The sequence below is a fragment of the Ambystoma mexicanum genome, chromosome 9 (genome assembly GCF_040938575.1).
Source record: "Ambystoma mexicanum isolate Mex_15411 chromosome 9, UKY_AmexF1_1, whole genome shotgun sequence".
NCBI lineage: Eukaryota > Metazoa > Chordata > Amphibia > Caudata > Ambystomatidae > Ambystoma > Ambystoma mexicanum.
Genome location: NC_090931.1, coordinates 682070349 through 682090386, shown reverse-complemented (window position 1 = coordinate 682090386; position 20038 = coordinate 682070349). Strand labels below are relative to the sequence as shown.

At 44.8% G+C, this 20038-nt stretch overlaps 1 protein-coding gene and 1 long non-coding RNA gene across 2 annotated transcripts in view; both read left to right on the top strand.

Moving 5' to 3' along the window:
* Window positions 1-20038, top strand: part of RAPH1 (Ras association (RalGDS/AF-6) and pleckstrin homology domains 1) — a 509976-nt gene that overhangs the window by 160102 nt on the left and 329836 nt on the right. The gene's annotated exons all lie outside the window — the stretch shown is intronic.
* LOC138489685 (uncharacterized) lies at window positions 4473-6142 on the top strand. Its single transcript, XR_011274871.1, has 2 exons — window positions 4473-5391; window positions 5501-6142. It is a non-coding gene; the product is annotated as an uncharacterized lncRNA (long non-coding RNA).

Below are 20038 nucleotides of genomic sequence, written 5' to 3'. Positions count from 1 at the left end.
CACGCAGTCCCAGAAATGACCTTTCACTGTCCATTGATACTAACGGTGGGAGCTGGCTTCAGGTTGACACGGTGCATATCAAAGGTTGTTGGGGTTTTCTGTCTACCTTTAACCTCTGCAGCCAGGCCTCATGTGACCTGTTAGAAGTGTACTCTTAGTATGCTAAATATGTTAATCGTTGCCACCATTCTGCACGGCTCAACAAAAGGACAGGGCAGATCCATGGAGCCTTTGATAGTTAATTAGGCTGTCCATGGTAGGAGGAAAGGTTGGCCCTCCCCCCCTTCTGATGTGACATGGTGTAATCCTGGCAGTCCAGCAAAAACTTCACATCAACAACTACTACACTTGGAACAAAGCCACAAGATCCTGAAAATGAAGAGAAACCCACACTCACAGGAAGGCAGTCGCATCTGTGAACTACAACTACACATCCAAGTACTGAATGGAAAAACAAAGGCACAACACAGGAAGGACCACCTTTGACACAAAGTCACAAGAATACACTGCAATGAAATAGTAAAGCTTGGAGTCACAGGAAGGCATTCCCAACTGTGAAATACAGCAACACATGCAAGCATTCAAAGGAAAACCTCACAAAATATATGCCACATCACAGGAGAGGACAAGGTACAGGAAAACACTAAAAAGGAACAGGCGAAATGGAATCACACCAGGCTACCATGCCAGGAAACATTAACACAGAAATGGAACACACAACCACGTGCCTGGATGAAATTAGACCCACCACGAAAACCAGACAAAAATCACTCTACCGAACGCCTTACCTGGCAACAGACCACACGTCACAACAGCAAAACATTAGACCCATCAGCGGGATGTCGGGACTCCAAAGGGAAAGGCAATAAATCCTCAGAAGGAAAACAATAGGAAATGACACCTCCACTCCTTACATTACAAAAAACGAAGGTGGACCATCAGCACCATCAACCTGAAACAGAAGATCCAGAGGAAGACGTGAACCCAAAACAAAGCCTGACCAAACTACTTCATGATGATACTGACCCAACAGAACATAACTTGCACCCCGTTGACAATGAGCATTGTTAACAAGACCACCAGAAGACACAATCAAAGAAGAAACAGGCCAACGCACAACAGAGATCTGTGATTTTGCGACAGGGGTCGGGGGATAGACATCCTATTAATCACGGAAACCTGGCTAATTCAAAACTACAAAGCTGTCTGCCCGACAATTTTAAGTCCTTAAATGGAAACCGAAAAGGAAAACAAGGAGGGCGACTCACTGTGGAATACAAGGAACATCTAAAAATAAGAACAGCCATTCCACTGAACATCCTGAACTGTGAATCCCTCGTCCCGCACCTGACCTCAGACCCGCAAACAAACCTCACATTTATACTTATCTATAGACCACCCACATACGACGCAACCTTGTAGACACTTTCATAGAAGCTGTCACTAACATGGCCATTAAACATGATCACCTGATCATTCTCAGGGACTTCAACATATGGTTCAAAGAAGAGAACACAAACTCATAGAAAACACTGACTAGTTTACATAGCTAGGCCATATGCCAGATAAGGATAAGGCTTTTCTTGTAGGTTTCTCTTGCTGGATATTGCATGGTTTAGCGCGGTGGGTTGTTTTTTGAGGGGGGTCGGTCAGGGATGTCATTTAGGGGTTACCAGGCATCGCACCTGCGACCCCTGAGGTCTCCCTTGCTACCCATGTGGTCTCCCTTGCTACCCCTAAAAACAAAAAAAATCTTTTTTGTTCTGTTATTTAAATTAAATTGAGGCTCGTGGGCTGTGGCTAGCAGCATGTGGTTCTTTGTTTCTGGAGTGGCTGGTTTTCTGATATCTATAGCAGTTAAGATTGCTCAGTAGGTTGAGCGCTCGCTGCTGCAATGTGTGTGTCATCTGCAGGTTGCAGGTTCGACTCTGAAAGATCAACGCAGCCTTTCATCCTACTGAGGTTGATAAATGAGTACCAACACAGGTTGGGTAATATATATTTGTTCTATATGCAGCGCTTAAGCGTAAGTGCTATATAATAACACATCATTATCGTTTGGCCTTGGACGTCTGCTTGCATTCACAGTAATTTGGTCTATGGGCCTATACGCGCTGATATTAATGATACATATGGTGATCCATTCTTGTATAAATGTAGATCACTTTACAGTGAGATCGTAACCATATTTTTCGTAGTGTACTTTGAAACAATGCTGTGATGCCACTTCCTGTTTTGTCAAGTGGTAAAAGGTTGTGTTCCATCGCTTCCCGTGATGTCACTTTCAGGTGGGGTCAGATGACATCACTTCCTGTGATGTCATCAGAGGTCAAGGGTTGTGGGATGTCACCTCCGCTACCACTGGCATTTTGGTGAAATGATGTACCTGGGGTAGGTCCCTTTGCTTTCTCTCAGCTCATGTTGGCTGTGTTTGGTTAGTCGCTGGTTTAGTGGGGTTCTTTTCTGTGTATTTGCTCATTTCGTGGTACGTAGATGTTCAGACATTGTCATCCCCTTTGCTCATGTATTATACGGAATAAAATACCTCCTACCGTACATTACAAGAATATTGCAAGTGCCTCTGCGTTTCGTGACCTTCTAAAGGAACTCTGCCTACTGCCTCTATCCCCAGTTGCAGAGCTCCGCATGGACTTGCAATAACATACACTAGAGGGTCCTTTATCCCATAAATATCGCCCCTTGGTTGCCTGACATTGTATCTATTGAGGCCCACTCATTTCTTACTGGAGCAGAAGCTGAGAGTGGTGCCATTAAAGTTGCCCTTATGGCCAGGTCGGGGAGAATGCCATTGCTTCCAGATAAGCGGTGCAGCTGAGCGGACGCACAGAAGAAGCCTGTGTCGCCAACACTTCACAGCTGCTAGTACACGCAGAGTTAGTTTGGCAGCTGCTCGTGGCCGACGTCTCTGATATTCTCGGGAACATGGATAGGCTTTCCTTATGACAGAGAGAAAAGCTTATGTTGGTAAATCGTTTCTGCAGGGTGGCAAGTCCACGTGACTCCCCTGCCTTTTTTGTGTTTTTATTTTTATCTATCGTTCTTGTAAGCTTTGATGTGGCTTCTGCAGTCGGAGAGGACAGTTTGGCTTTCAGGTAAGTGGACCAATGAGTCTTTCTGGTCGTCTTCAGAAACCTCATTGTTTGAATGTATTGGAGATGTGAATATATTTTCAGAAAATGACATGTTATTTTTAAAGTAAGTTGTGGTAGGACTTGTAATTAGACTTGCCTTGCAGAACATGATATGCCAGTTCAGGAGGTTCCTCAGACATGCATGCTGACTTTTTGGATCAGCTGGGAGGGAGATTTTGTCTCCGAACGTAGGAGACAAATGTTTTCCCATTGAATTGCATTGGGATACAGTATTATTTTAGGCGGGAGAAAGTAAAAAACAGCAAGATTTCTGATAGAAAAATTGAGTCTCCCTCCTAAATCCAGAGGGTTGGCGTGTATGCAAGTCCCTCTTCTATGTTCATGATGGAAATGAACACGTAATGTCGGATCTGTGGTTGCACCCTCTCTCGGATAATGAGCCGCGTTGGAACAGGGGGACAAAAGGCTGAGGATGTCCTTTCCAGTTTGAAACAAAAAACACTAATGGGCAGAGCTAACTCTAGCACAATGCAAGAATCTCACCTGATAAGAAGGGGAAAGTGCAGAGACATCATAGAGGAAGTGGAGACTCGACATTGAGAGTTTTACAATTGGAGAGTTCAAACTAACCATCAACAAGTGATCGTTAGTGGCGTTTGGTGGTTTCAGCGTGTGCCTGCTGTCGTGCAATAGGATGACACACACTTGTTAACTGTATATATGTATATATTCCTGCTTTTCTTCCATTATTACTTTGTATATGCCATGTATATATGTTATTGTCTGCAACTAAACTTCGCAAACTCCTGTATCTGCTGCGCCCTGTTACCCTAGGGTATTCCGGCACATTACAAATAATAAACAAACAAACATGTCCCCAGTTGAAGAAAGGCACAATCAAAGTAGTACCTGCAGCAGAGAGGGGTCAGGGATGGGACGCTTCTTATTTCTTAATGCCCCAGAAGGAGGGAGGAGTGCAACCCATCTTGGATTTGAGACGCTTGAACAAGTTCCTCAGGAAGGACAAATTAAAGATGGTAACTCACGAATCCTTCAGGCCCTTTGACTCAAGGATTGGTTGCTGTCATTGGCCATTCAAGATGCTTACTTTCATGTGTCCATTCATCTAGCGCACAGGAAATACCTGAGGTTCGCAGTTGGCAGTTCTCATGAGTTTCGGGTCCTGCTATAAGAGCTTGCCTTCGCCCAGGGGGTCTTCACCAAACCTACAGCAGTGGTGGCTGCAAGTCTAAGGAGGGAGGTAATTCACATCTACCCCGTCCTGGATGACTGGTTGATCAGAGCTTGTTCTCCAGAACAGGCTTGGAGTCACCTCAGTCGCACTTGCCACTTCAAACACATCCAACAACATCCGAGAGGTGGTAACAGAGAATTGACCCTACGACAACAGGAAGCAAGAATGATTTGTAAATTACGTTGCCTGTCACTTGGTTTGAACCAAGACCATGAATTGAATGTGTTTCTATAATTTGTACGAATTTAATGCTAAAAAACAGACAATCAAACCCATGCAAACCGATACAGCTTACCGACTATGCCCGAGGCATTTATATTCAGCCTAGTGACCCCACTCTGTGAGAAGTCACTGTTTATATTTGTCCCAACAGCCCAACCGGCAGTTATTTGCATGTCTGCACGCTGATTCGAGCGCACCACATTTATTTTGATTTCTTAATTGAGGTTGATATTTAGCACCAACTATCCAATATCCGCACCTAACATAGGATTAGAATTAGTACGGATTATTTCAGTTTTCTCTTTGTTGATGTCAAAGCTGTACACAGTATTAACATCAAAATATCTATATGTAATTAAGTCGCTGCAAAAATATTGCCGTAAATGAATGAGCTTCCGCATAGGAAGCTTTCCTCAAATGTCTGTTTTATGCATTTCCGGCTTGTAAGGAGTATCCAAGCAACAGGGTCAGATGACTACATCACCTGACCTAACCCGGGAAGGTTACTATAGTAACCCCCGGATTGTGCCGATGCCTTCAGTATTGAGAAACAACCGGCCATTGAGCACATCAACTTTTGGAGCGTATGCCGGTAAGCCAGTTCTACGCCCTAACGATACCAAACGAAAAGCTTATGCAGCACGTTCCTTATAACAAGTGTTTAAATACGTTGTCATATCCATGTTACAGATTACGGCCGAATTTAAAGGCAAGGCACGCTAAAAACGTGCGTTACATTTCAATTATACTGCAACAGCGGCATATCAGTCGAACGACAACTACCTCTTGATTGCAAGACTGGTAATTATAGTTTCCATACTTTTCACAAATTAGATGTTAAACTTACTAGCAATGCAGACTTTTGAACTAAAATATGTGTCATATTATACCAAGTCTTTATAACTTACAGACCCTGTCCAGTCAAGCATGTAGAAATCACTAAATCTCTCAACTACTGAAAGTTGAATCAAGTATTAGGAAACCTCAATCATATTTAAGGTATGGATAGATTCATTTATCCCTATTTTAGGAAATAGAACAATCAATTGCATATATTATCTCTAACGGTATGTTTTTATTTCTTTTTATTTCTCCTTTCTCTCCTGTTTTTTCTTGTTTTTTGACCCACTACCTCTGACGTTGGTTGTTTCGATTTCAAGCCAAGGTTCAATAATTATAGATTAATGCAAATGGTAAACTACATTTGTATGCCCTGAGGACGACCTCTTTGGTTGAAACACGTGTTGGCATGTTTTGGCAAATTCTTGGCTTTTCTTTAATGTGAAATACGCTGCGCAATTGCATATAAATTGTGTGTGTTTTGGCGAATAAGCCTATCTCAAACAATGTGATTCATTCAAGTTTTGGTTTTTGAAGTACTCAACAAATATGCTGCGCAATTGCATATAAATTGTGGGTGTTTTATTGATTGCATATAAATTGCTCTGTGTAATTCATCCAAGTTCAGACTCATTCAACACAATTGATGTGTTACACTTTACCTGTGAATGAACAACTTTGCTCTTTGTTACTAATAAACCAGTAGAATATCTCTGTGATTAATTCCCCATCATTCTTGTTTAAATTTTGCACATCAGTGGCTTTACGTTGGTTACCAAGCGCAGCCTGTGTAGATAGTAATTCACAATAATTTGATGCACTTGCCACTTCCTCCATGAGCTGTGCTTCTCCCTGAACTTCAAGAAGTCCCAATTGACACCTTTATCAAAAGCTTCAATTTATTGGAGAAGTCCTGGATTCAGCCTCGGGGGCGGGGGAGCCTTGCCACCGGGCTTGAGGGCTCAACATCTCTCGCAGCTGTCCAAAAATGTCAGAGTGCCCAACATCTCCCGGCCTTCGACTTCCTAAGGTTGCTCGGCCTCTTGGTATCCTGCATTTTTCTGGTACCAGAAGCCCGTCGGAGAATGAGATACCTTCAGTGAGCTCTCGGAACCCTGCGAAGATGGGGAGAGCACATGAAGGATCTTTCAGTCAACTAACTCTGGTCTCTGTCGGAGTCCAGACATCATACCAACCTTTTAGAGCTGAGGTCAATCAGACTTGCGTTGATGACCTTCCTGCCCACAGTATGTGAGAGGAATATGTCCTGATAATGACGGACAACACAGTGGCCATGCACTATCTCAACAAGAGAGGGGGTGTGGGGTCACTGCCCCTGTGCAGAGAGGCAATGCAGCTCTGGGTCAGGGCACTAAATGAAGGAATTTCTTTTCTGGCAGTTCATCAAGCCAGAGAAGAAAACATAGCAGTGGACGCTGTGAGCAGGCAGAGCACAGTCTCCCGTGAGTGGAAGTTGGCTCAGGAAGTCCTACTGGAGATCTTTGCTCATTGGAGAACCCCTTAAGTGGATCTGTTCGCAAACAGTGTGTGACGAATCAACTTCCGGGGCATCAGTGGTAGAAGGATGAATATCGGTTTCTAAACCATCAATCAGCCCCGCACCTCTAGTACACCAGAAGGGATCCAAATGGATTGGAAACACAAGTAAATTATAAACCTCCTTGTCTAATTTTGGTAAAGTGGACGGAACGGCAGGCTCATCTCCTCAAGGTTGTGGATCGTAGGTCAGTTGCAACACAGCGAAATTATCACCCAATGATAAAAGGGGCTTTCCAGTCAAGGTTGTATACAAATATCTACTTTTATTATTATTACAAGAGTCAGTTCTAGTACACCACAAAATACACCCACCCTGTAAAGGAACACAGAGGACACACAGTTTCATGAAGGAAAAGGATGCACTCTAGATACTGATAGGAGGGTAGTCAGTAAAGTAATTAATCTCAATAGTTCAGGGATACTTGATTTCAGCACAAAGGGAGCAATGGGTCATAAAATGTCACTAGGGGCCTTCTGGGAAGGACCAGGGGGACAGAACCACAATGTACCTTGTGCTTGTAGAGTTTCTTGGCGCCCAACACTTTTGGTTTCAGGGCGTTTTCCAGCAAGTTCAAGATGGGAGACAGCTGCGGGTATCAGGCGGCAGGCAGTTCGGCGAGGATGGACGGACGGCTGCAGGCTGGTCTACATGGCAGCTCGGGGTTAGGAATCATTGTCTCAGTGCTGGTTGGTGGGGCTGAAGCACTGGTCGATGTGTCACGGGCGGTGTAAGCGACTGTGGCGTGACAATAGACAGTGGTGCAGTCTGTTGCAGCTCGAGGGGTTTGACTGCCTCGAATGTCCTTAAAAGAAGACGCTGGCTGATGCTAGTCCCTGCACTCCTCCTAGCTTCTTCTCTGGGCTTGTGTCCATCCTTTAAGGCAGATGGCCCAAAGCAGAGGAGAGTGTTGCAGGCAACGGCATTGTCCTTGGTTTGCTTCAGAGACTCTCTGGCACTTCCCACCTAGGAAGCTTGCTGCAGAGCCTAGCAGGGCACACTTTGTGCTGGCTGGGTACCAGTTCTGGAAATGCTTGGAGGGTCCTCTGGATTCAGTATCTCCCCCTGTTCCCTGAGAGATTTTTTGGGAGGGATCTTACTTCCCTCTTCGAAATCCTGGACTTCCTTCACTGGTGGAAGCAGTAAGGCAGACTGTACCTCAAGCCATGGTCCAAATGATTTCTCCTTGTTATTACTTGCAAGTCTTCAGATTATCTACTAAGAGAGAGGGTCTTGGCCCTCTTTTAAAACCACATGGGCCCCAGTGATTGGTGCAAGCTAAGCCTACCTTAATGAATCAATTCTGGGTCCCCAACAATCTTCTGTTATGTGTGAGGTCATAACCAGAGTGATTTGCAACATTTAAGGTAAAGGGGTGAAAACATGTACTACTAAGTCCCACCATCTTCCTCCCTCTGTTGTGGATCAAATGGTCTCTCTGGATAATTGATCCCTCTGTGGTTCCTGATCAAAGCTCAGGTCTCCCTTGAAGTTGTGGTGAGAGCACACTTTCTGTCTCCATCAAATCATATACTCCTACCCTCTGAAAGGGGGGTCCCCCTGCGGGAGTTGCCTACTGTAAACAGTTGTCACAGATATGACATTTCACTGCCCATGATATCAAGAGGTGGGAGTTGACATCCGATTGACACAGAGGCATATCAAGAAGGTGTTGGGTTTCTTGTCCCTTATGTCAGCTCTGCGACTAGGCCTCTCGCAGGCCTGCTTCAATGAATTCATCAGTATACACTGCCACTGGCAGAAATTACAATGGGCAGAGCGGATCCATGGAGCCTTTGATATTTATTTGGGCTGGCCATAGCAGGAGGAAGTTTTTGCCCTCCCCTTTCTGAGATGCCTTTGTATACTCCTGGGTGTCACATTCCAACTAAATGTGACAGGGAGGACTGCACCTGTAGGTTTTTTCCTCCACCCCCAGACTACACAGGTCTATAGGTTTGTCTTGCAGTGAGCATAAGAAAATTAGTGCATATTAGCCCCACACATTTTCTGAGGTTTGTCTCCTATCATTCAATTTCTTACAAAAATATCCCAAAAAGACCAGGCGAGTGCACACTCACCGTGAAGATGGTTGAATTCCTCACATTCTCATGCCAGTGTGTGCCTCAGTCCCTGCTCCTGCCTCAGTCCCTGCTTAACCTCTTATGAACTTGATGCTCAATCAAAGAAAATGTCCTGTGTTTCTACACCTTTTTAATGGAGCAAACATTGCAAAGCCAACAGTTCTTTATTTTTTTCTAGGCATGGAATAGGCTTTTACCACGCACATAATGGTACTACCTGACCATACGATGGTTAGAGCTGGACAATGTTGTCAGTTTCTGGGCATATGATGTCAGTGCCTGGAAAATATTTCTCTTATATCTATAGAAAAGCTAGATCTATTGCCTTTTCCAGCGCTTGTTTTTAACATGACCTTCAGCAATGAAATGATGGGGGGTGCGGGGGCATACCTATTGCTTATAAATCAAGTGGCTGAATGCCAACTTGGCTAAGACGTTAATACACAGGAGCTCGTTTGCTGCTGCAATTAAGCTATTGACTCCCAAAATAGTCCTTAGAAATAACGCTGGCAGACACGAAACAGCACAGGGTTTGAGGTTGCTGCATGACAGCGAGGTCCGAGATCCCAGGAGGGTGTGTTTTAAGTGGGAAGACACAGGAAGTTGCTGTGAATGTCCATGGGGATTAACTGGGCCATGGGCTGTCAATGGGTGGGTAAATGGCCAAACCATGCCCGCAGGCTCTCCGTTACCCATGTCCACCTTATCTGTACTCTAATGCAATACTTTTGGCTTCAGATGGCGCTAAAGCAAAACATAGTAGTCAAAACTAAAAAGAGCAGGTGGTTGTCACATTGTTATAGAACTCTTTTATGTGAGCTAACCTATTGCCTCACAGGCCAGTTTTTACCGCAAATTTAGATGCGTGTTGGGTTCAGGTATTTAGAAAGGTGGGGAATGTGGGGGCATTGCGGTGGGCCTCGTCCCCTCATTTCAGGCCCTAAAATGTGGTAAAATGTTTTTCACCAAATGGGCCTCCAGCAAATTGCTTCGAGTAAACAGCATGGATCGCTCTTGCAAACTCTGTGGAAGTTGGTTTTCAAGAGTTCACTGAAACAGCGCAAACTATTTGTTCAAATTCCTCCACCAAGAGGACATCCCAGAGAGAGCTCAGTGCTAAAGAAATCCCTCAATACCCCAACATGCTGGTGCCCCTATGTGGTGCATTTAAGGTGTGCGCATTGTCCGTTTTTGGTTAAAAAGCTAAAAAGGTTGTGGTTACATATCTGCAATGGCTTAGTTTGTTGTTGTGAGGCTGCCCCGCTGATCGGCAAAGCACAGGTTGCGATTGCAGTCTCCGACCATGACCAGGTGGCTTGTTCACTTTGTGTTTGCCTGCCCTGTTATTAAAGGTGACTTGGCGTAAGCTGGTTTGTCATCTTCCTGGCTGTCCGATTCCACCGTTTCTGTCCTGGGAGGATAGCTCAGCAGCAACGTGCTCGCCTTGGAAGCGAGACAACCCAAAGCAACAGAGGTTCGATCCCCGGGTCCGTGCTTAGAAACCTCCTGGGTATTTAAGCACGTTATAAATACGCAACTAAGACCAACAATTCCTGTAGCAGTGCCTTGATGCCTGCGGACTGTGTGAGCGCTTTAAAAAATGCAAAAATAAAAATGTATTGGGTACCTGCAGCTAACAAGGTGAGCTTTAAGAGCACATTTCTTTATTTGTTCACTTTTGAGTATTGTGTGAGCCTAGCTTTGGTAAGCAACAGAGCGTGCTTCATCTCTAGGGGTCATGCATACATGAGATGGTTGCATTGGGGAGCGTTCCTGTAGGCAGGGGTGTTGCTAGGTCTGGAAAAAATCCGGGGCTAGGCTAATGTCAGGACTGTTGGGTCTCGGGGCCCTTGAGCTTCTATCCAAGGCTACAACCAAAAGACACGAGGCTATTTGCCCCCACCACACCCCACCCCCAGCCTTAAACCATAGTCTTTATCACCAGCTACCATTTAGTAAAGCAAGGGATGGGTAAACATGTAAGTCACTGGGGGAACGTATAACAGGGCCGAAGGGGATACGGGGGTGTGCTTTTTAAGGTGATCATGGAGATACACTGGGCTGCGTCAGTTGGAGGCGGCTGTATCTTTTGGGGTCTGGAGAAGGAGCTCCTCGATTTCCTTCCTGGGTCGCATTAAGGTGTGGAGGGGTCGGGGGGTGAGCTGGAGAACGCTCGTGCCGTGACGCACTACTGCCAAAGCTCTACCAGGAAGGAGCCCGTGTGATGCCTGCCTGTCAATCCAGTCATTCAGCTTTGAGTTTGGGCATTGTGGTTGTCGGGCAGGCAGCGTTGTGAAGGACGTTTCTCACAGTTGCTAGTATGACTGCATGCGTAGCGTCCTTAAGTAACAAGGTCATGTTTCTATATAGCGCTTCATGCCAGATTCCTCTCGCATATAGGCACTGTATTAGACCCTATAACTCAATTTAATGGTACGCTGTGTATCTATATTCGGGGTATGAAAGTCTGTCTGGCCTGCTTTGTGTTTGAACCTGTGACGGCGCAGGTTGCTCACAGATGTCTAGGGTGAGCACTTACCTCACTTAGCTATCTTGCCTGTGATTGACGTGTGGTAAATACTTCTGCAATGAAAGTTTGAGGCGCGTCTTTTCAAATATCATATTGCATTAATATCACTAACAGCTGAAAAGACGGGGGGGATTCCTCAGGAGAGTGGCATGTGTTCTCTGCTCTGTGGGGACTCCTGCATCTCATCAGCAACTTGTGGTGTTCGAGACACAACTGCACACATGTCTTGCTGGTGTTACGTTGTGGTGTCATGGAAGTCGTCTGACATTTGTTCAGCCTTCTTAAGAAATGCAGGTGGGTGAGTGCTTTAGCCCATCTTTTTTTCTCTAGATGGTTTTTCATACTTGGATAAATGTGCTACTCTTACTGCTGCCTGGCACAAGAGCAGTTTCTTCGTGGACCGATACAGGGGAGGCTATGTTGCTGGTTCGGGGGGTAAACCACCGAACCCTATTACATGTCTTGCAGAAAAAATATAATTAGTCCGCACCAGGGGTGTTGCTAGGTCTGGAAAAGGTCTGGGGAAACACTATTGTCGGGACTGGGGGCTAGCTAGCCTTTTGGTTGTAGACCCTGAGATTCTATCCGGGGCTACAACCAAAAGATCTGGGGCTATAGCTCCTTAAGCACCCCCCCTAGCTACGCCTCTGGACCGCACTTACATTTTTCGCATTTTTGATGGTGTGCTTATTAAGGCCTTCTTCTAGATTGATCAACTAGATCAGGGGATGCCCATACCCCGGCTTTGAGGATGATGGGCGTTTGCATAGCGGTCCATGTCTTATTCCTCTTGCTTCGAAGCGCTGTTATAACCGCTACTACCCAGTTCAATGGTAGTCTGTTGATCGCGGAAGGATGAAGGGCTGAGTCGGCACTGCTGTGCGATTGGAGCTTGTGAAGTGCAGTCTCGCCCCTTATCGGAAGCAAGTAGTTATTTACGTATGAGTTTTCACCCCGGGGACAGCCAGTCATGTTATTTGATTCATTTGGGCATGGAAGGCTGGCCCTGTTGGGTAGTTTAAGGCACTGGGATCACTGTTTAGTAAATATAGACTAATGTTGATGTAACGCAGGCCTAATTGTATAGACTATACCCATGCATTACAAGGGTTCCCAGTCATTTTACCGAAAATAAAACGGAGCAGTAGGTTTTACCAAAGCCCAAAATACTGAACATTTTAATTAAATATCTATTTATGGTGGGGTAAGGGGTAAAAATGAGTGGGGTTGGGTGGGGTTAAAAGACTAGAAAAACGGGTTTGGGGGGGAACCCCAAAAAAAAAATAATAATAATCTGTATTTTGACTTCAGTGAAATTTACCACTGGGATGTTATATAACCCATTACAGGTTGGTCAGAGCCAAGAATAGGGGGTTTGCTTGCATAAAGATCTGCGTATATTATTAACTTTAAACACATTCGCAATGTAAAGGTTCAGTCCCAAATACTTTGATGGGGTCAACCTTGGTCTGCGAATGTCATGTTGATTTGTCAGAGGTCTGAGCCTTGTTCATACTCTTATCTTGCTGTCGGGTCTGTGGTCACTGGCAAAAAAAACAAAGCCATCAACTTGTGCCTGGATAAAAAAAAAAGGGAAGCAGACTTGACCTGTGGGTCCAGCCAACAAGTGTTCCGAGTGGGTCTGGTGGCCGGAAACAAACCTACCTTTTCCCAATATAACAAGAGTGAAGATGAATATCCCGCGCCAGAAGTATTCGCTTTAGGAGCCGGCGCTGTACAGCTCAAGTAAATTGATTGTGGGTTCAAATCCCTCCAGAAACCGATATTTGGGGGTTGTAGTTCCTCGTGTTTTGAACAGCACATTGATGCCAGTAAATGTTTTTTTTTCCCCATATTTTCAGGACTTGCCATAACTTTGGCACTTTTCGTGTGTGTGTCTGTGTGTGTCTCTCACACTGTCCAACTCATTGGTATTCTTTGGCTGATGCGAGGGAAAGTATGGCCAAGTGAGATTTGAGACTCTTACCCGTAGGTCTCTCTTGCACACACACAGCGGTCCACCCCACATTCTCCGCAGCAGTTGCATAACCCACTGCACTATATTTAGGGGCATGAGGTATGTTTTAAGGTCATATCTTTAAATCGACACTGCAGCAAGCAAATATCGAATGCATCAGCACAGAAGAGATGTTAAGTCTTAACTTCCATGAAACCAACTTCTTGTGCAGAAAATGTCTTACCGCCATACACAATCCTTGAAAATAAAGAGATCTGTGCGCCCCTGTTCACCAGGATGGTGAACTCCTCATTTACCTCAGCGACTGAAGACAGTTACCGTAACACCGTTAGTAAAAAGAAAAAAACTGGATAGGATCCTAAAGACCCAGGTAACCTACGCCCCATAACTAATTGTAACGTCCTACTTAAAATCATGGACCAGGTTGCCACGGCTCAGCTTCAGACCTACGTGGAAGCACAGGGCCTCTTGCATATGTAACACTCTGGTTTCAGGATGGCACACAGTGTGGAGTCAGCCTGCTGGATTTGCAAACCCAGATGTTGACCATTGTGGATAAGGGCAAAACAGGTCTGCTTGTACTACTTGATCTGAGTGCAGCCTTGGCCCTGTTGGATCACAAACAGCTGCAGTGGGTTTTGGAAAATGTGGCCAACTGCTCTCCTGCAGCCACCAGATGGTTTGTCTCTTTCATCTCGGGCAGGAAGTCTAAGATCAACTGGGGGAAACTCTCGCTAGTGAAAAGATCATCGATTGTGGTGTTCCACAAGGCGCTTGTCTATCCCCGCTTTTGTTCAACCTCTACCTGAGGTGTCTCTGCCTAGTGCTCTATAACATCGCATCCTTTTTCACGAAGTATGCAGATGGCACCCAGTTGGTGGTGGAACTAAGCAGGTGTTAAATCAACGACAGCGCCAAGGTGAAAGCCATATATAACATCATCGAAACCTGAATGGAGTTAAACTGGATGCGTCTGAACAGGAGGAAGACTGAGCTGGTGAGCCAGGCTCAGTTCAGAGTTTAAGTCTTTTGTCATCAAGGACTTCCTCATCACTGTAAATGAGAAAGTGAAAACACTCGGCCAATTCTTAGAAGCTTCGATGGGTGCCGAAGCCCAGGTCACGTATTTACGCAATAATTGTCAGTACTATCTCCGCCTGCTCAAGTCCATCCAACCTTATCTAAGTGAGGCGAATTGTGCCACTATTGCTAGAGCAACAATTCTGTCTCGGCTGGATTATGGGAACACACTGATGTTTGGTGCTGGCAAGGGTTGCCTAACTCAATGTCAGATTATTCTAAACAACGCGGTGAGAATATTAAAGAGAAGAACATGGAGGGAACATATCACCAAGGATAGCACAGACCTCCACTGGTTTGCTGTAGCAGACAGGATAACTTTCAAACGCATGGCACACAGATGTCTGTTTGGACATGCCCCAGCCTATCTCAAAGAAAAGATCACCCAATACTTACCAGCAAGATCCCTAAGATCAGAAGCTCTGGGTCAGATCAAGTGCCCAACCTTTAAACGATAAAACGGTCTGGGGTGATTATCACGGGACAGATTTATTGGCCGTTGCACAGAACAAAGTAAGGCATGGGGGTGAAGCACAAGATGCATAAACAAAACAGATTAAGCTCTTTGTCAGCAAGGTACTAATATAGTTGAAACAGAGTAAAAAGGCAACGAGAACAATGCTGGATACTGCAAGACCCGAGGAGGGTGATGTCCTCGGGGTGGCAGCAAAGGCAGCCTGTCACATGTGTGCTACATTTATTGTGCTTTGTGATAAGACTGCCAACATGATGGCTGTAGCTCGGGGCCCCCAATGAGGCTCGAGTACCATCTCGACTGAAATTATTGAAGGGCCCTGGCACTGTCCTTGACCACAGACCTCTAATCGAGAATGAAGCCTAGAATGGGGCGTAATTAACATGGACAAAGTATGAAAACTGTCACTGGAATCTGTGTATATCCTTGATCTCTTCGTGCACTATCCTCCATTGCTGTGCTTTTACGCGACGGTGCTCTGCTGTGGACTCCGAGGACCAGATTGGCACTTTACATCATTTGAGTATAGCTGAGGGCTCCTTTGAAGAATGGCTTTTCCTTCCATCTTCCCATCTCTAAATGTACTTGGACTCTTCCTTGCAATAACCTCTTCCAGCTCTGTTGTAGTCCTGGTCTTTGTGCTTGGGTACTTTCATATTACGTTTGGGACAATGCCATTGCGTGGCGACTAGTCGTAGACCACCTTCAGCGATTACTTTCACGTGATCTTCATGCTCGCATACCCAGCTATGTGGGGGTTTGCTCAGTATCGGAGGCAGCTTTTGGTCCTGGGAGGCCGGAGGGAGGGGGGCACACTGGGCACCAGGGGGCTCGCCACTTGGGGGTGGGGGAGGCGGGCTGGAAAGGCAATGCCTGTGTGTACTGCAGTGCTTATTTTTAGCTACCGTGCTTTCTGAATGCTCTCATTGAAAAGGACCATTTTGTCTAATGATCATAACGGCTTTGGACTGAGACCCCGCCAAAAGCTTTGTGCATGCTATTTGTGTAGACTGCAGCTTGGCATGGTCACTGTATATTGTTTTAGCTCCAAGAGGAAGTGGCCAAAAAAGAGGTTTGGATGGGTTTTTTTAAAAATAGTGTCCGTGTGCCACAAGAGCAAGGTATTGTGGGTATGCAAATTAGCCCAAATACAAACCTTTCTCTCCAGGAAATTACCTTTGTCTAAGAGGGCAGTGCTAAGACTGTCACAACTTGCAAAATGTCTGTCTTGGGTTGATTAAGCTATGTATAAAATGCCACAATGCCTTGCTGCTGTGGCTCAGAACTGGAGGTGAATTTTCCAGCGATGGCTACTAAGGGTGCTGTGAAGTGTGTGACTAGCTCAAATGGAGATGTATATCGCCAACAGTGGTGCACAAGCCTGCTGCCAGTGGGTGCTCTAACTCCGGTTGCAGGACAGAACGTTAAATACACGACCAACTATTCCACTTGGTCACTGATTCATGAATGAGGAGCCAGTATCACAAGTATGGAACACACATTCTTGGAGCACTCGGCCTGGTTTTATGCGCATAAAACATATTTATTATTTTAATTGTTCATGAATACACGAAAATGCAATTCATTCAACCAACATGGACTTAGAAACAATCTGAGTAGTCCCCAACATTCTTCGTCACACCACGTGTTCCATCCCAAACACTGGGACTTCTTCAGGCGAAATTACATGGTGTTTACCTGGGCATTGTTTGTTTCTGCACACATATGAGTCATCTTATTCAGAGGTCGTGACTCGCTTCAAATTCATTGGCAAACATGAAAAAAGCCGGTGGCCATCTTAGCCTAGCTTTCTAGTGATCGTATCTCTGCTCATGTTTCTAATTCTTAATGTCGGTTTAAAATATACAATGGACATGCACAATATGCCTGACCTTATTGTGTGTGTATTCTAAAATCTTTATCTGTTTTGCCCATTCAGCCAAGTGGCTTAATAATAGCCATTCCTATTAGCCACAACTGTATAATCCTGCACGGCACTGACTACTCATATAATGGAAAATTAAAATTGCAGCAGATTTCATTGTGCGATCTGCTTACATATCGTGCTAATGATCTAACACTGATATTCACATACCATTATGTGTGATCTTTAGATTCTGCTACAGTGCTAAAGGTGCTAACAGGAATGGATATGGATGTTGCTTTTGACGCAACAGACATTCAAATGGGGGGTGATTCCTTTGTAGGCAAAGTTGCGCCAGGAAAATTGAGGCCTTGTAAATAGATGATCACGGTTTGTCACTTTGCATGATAAGACGTCCACCCTTGCAAGACCAGTTGAGAAGCCGCCACACCCATTGCTCTTCCAGTCATGCAACGGGTGCCATGTTTAATAAGCACTTATACCCTTATAAGCCCAGCTCCCACCAATCCTGACGGTCACCTGAGCTTTAGTTGTCAAACTTTATGCATGAGTTGTAGGGGAAGACGCTCCTTGGTCTAAGCGTAAATCTCAGTTGCTGTTGAGCTTCCGGTTCTAAAATATGGATTGACTTCGCTGATCGTTTGCCAATCTGGAATGTTACTGGACAAGCTGTTCCACAACCCTCCACTATAATATCTATTTAATGCGCCCATCCTTTTCCTTTTCCATCCTGTTCCAGCTACAGCAAATCGGCGTGGCTGTCTTTTCCTCTCCATCCCCCCTTTTCCCAGTGTTGCCGCCAAATTATAGGGTTCGCTAGTGCTCACTGCGCCTGTGAGTCAGCAAATGCTTAAGTGCCTTTTTAATGATACGTTTGCAAACACTCGAGTACATGGAACAGGCTGTTGTGCATCACTGATGCTGCGTTTTCCTAGGCTCATCCTTTTGCAATGGATTATTTCTTTCTTTACGAAATATGTCCATGCTCCAATATAGCAAAACCGGCTCCGATCCGTGCTGAAGGCCCGATTGGAAACCAGCCCAATAGATCTGCCCTAGATGGTGACTGCGGTTGAATCTTGTCACACCCACGGGTGGGTTCGCGAACATTGATTTTACACATTGGCTAGCGTAATCTGTTATAGCTGTGCTAGGAATGCAGCTTATCTACAGTGCCGATTAAATTTATGGATAAAATGGTGAGCAGGCTATCGCAGTTAAGTTTCATGGAGGCAGCCATTTTAAACAAAATTAACTTTAGTTTCCGGATAGGGACTGACTGTGTCCAAGGAGCCCTTGGCTCCTGAAGCCTCCCTCTGTGTTGCCTCCTTGCCATGAGTGCCATGAAGTCCTCTTTCCTGTGTCACCTTATTATTATTAATGGCGTACTAACAATTGGTGCCTGTGCTTATACCAACCTGCCCCCTAGCGTGTACATTTTTCTTAAGAGCAACTGGTGCTCCAGACAAGATTTTGAAGTGAGAGTTAGGGCTGGGCGATATGGACCAAAAGACATATCCCAATATTTTTGGGGTGACTGGCGATATGCAATATATATCTCTATTGTTTGTGGGATAAATGCCCAGTTGTAAACCGCCAACTACATGTGAGATGTTGCAAACACCTTTACTTATAAGACATTGAACTAAAGTGCAAATACAGGGTTCCTCTTCCTGTTTCACAATACACACATCTGAGTACATATCAAAAAGTAAATACAAACATTGTAGTATATGTAATATATGTGTATGTATCTCAATGTTAACGATATTGCCTCATCCTGTATCGATTTTGAAAATATATTGATGTCTCTCCAAAACTCGATATATCGCTCAGCCCTAGTGAAAGTATTTTACTCCCTATGTTTGCAAGTTTGGAGTGAAAAAGTAAGTCTGTTTACCAAAGGGAGTATTTTAACGCAACTAAAAATAGGTTTTAACTGTAAAATAGAAATGTTTTGTAATAAATATTTCTTTCCAACAAGTTATTAATGTACATTAAAGAAGTCAACTTTTACCTGTTCAGATCTTGTGCACTACTAACCCAAACATATATCTATGGACCTGAGTGGATGAAAGTAGAGGAACAGGCTCCTATGTGCCTGTTGGAAGTAGTTGTACACACTATTTTTATTTTTGGGGAGCATTTGCCCATTTTGAGGGAGTAAAAGTGGCCGATGCACCCCTTATCTATAGGGCTGATAGAAACCTTTTGAAATCCTATCCAGTCCCTTCCTTTTTCCCAGATGTGAGTGCATGTCCATAAACACCTGTGGCATGGATGGTGTCCATCTTTCAACTTCCGATATACTGCTTCTCACTACCATTCTTTTGATCTTTGCATTATATTTTTTGGGCAGAGAGGAAAACGTTGACGAGAATCGCCCGTTGCCAGCATGTTTGGCTCACTGGGCAATCCCATAATTGATTGGTAAAATATATTATATTTCATTTGTTGACTTGGACATTATTGTGCTTCAAACAGAAACCTGGACACAAGATGTATACAGTAATAGGGGAAATCCTAGGACCAGGTGCCTTGCATAGCAATGAGTATGGCTGAGTAGTCCATTGTTGAAGGTGAGCAAATGGGACAAAAACTAACGATACACCTGGACGAAATATACAGGTGGATGGGGCTCGTGCCATACTAGGGTCAATACAATAACCTCATGTAGTATGAAAGAATTTGGGACGCAAGAGGTGATGGCACTGCCATATGGTTGCACAATGTACATATTACAGCATTAAGAATTAGCGGTACATCCAAAAATGACTCGAACATAATTTGCTGTGTTTACAGTTCTGTGCAGGTAAATGGGTGGGGGATCAGTATGGGAGGGCACCAGGTAATTCCCCGAGGCAGCTGAGGTGCTCTTTCCTGGAAAATGTTGAAGCTCAGTAGAGTGGGGATGGACTTGATGTCTGAGAGTAGGATGTCCCATTGTCAAGGAGTGAGCAGGATGAAGGGGTGAAAATCGGAGGACATGGAGAGGATGAGGAGGGGTTTGAAATCTGA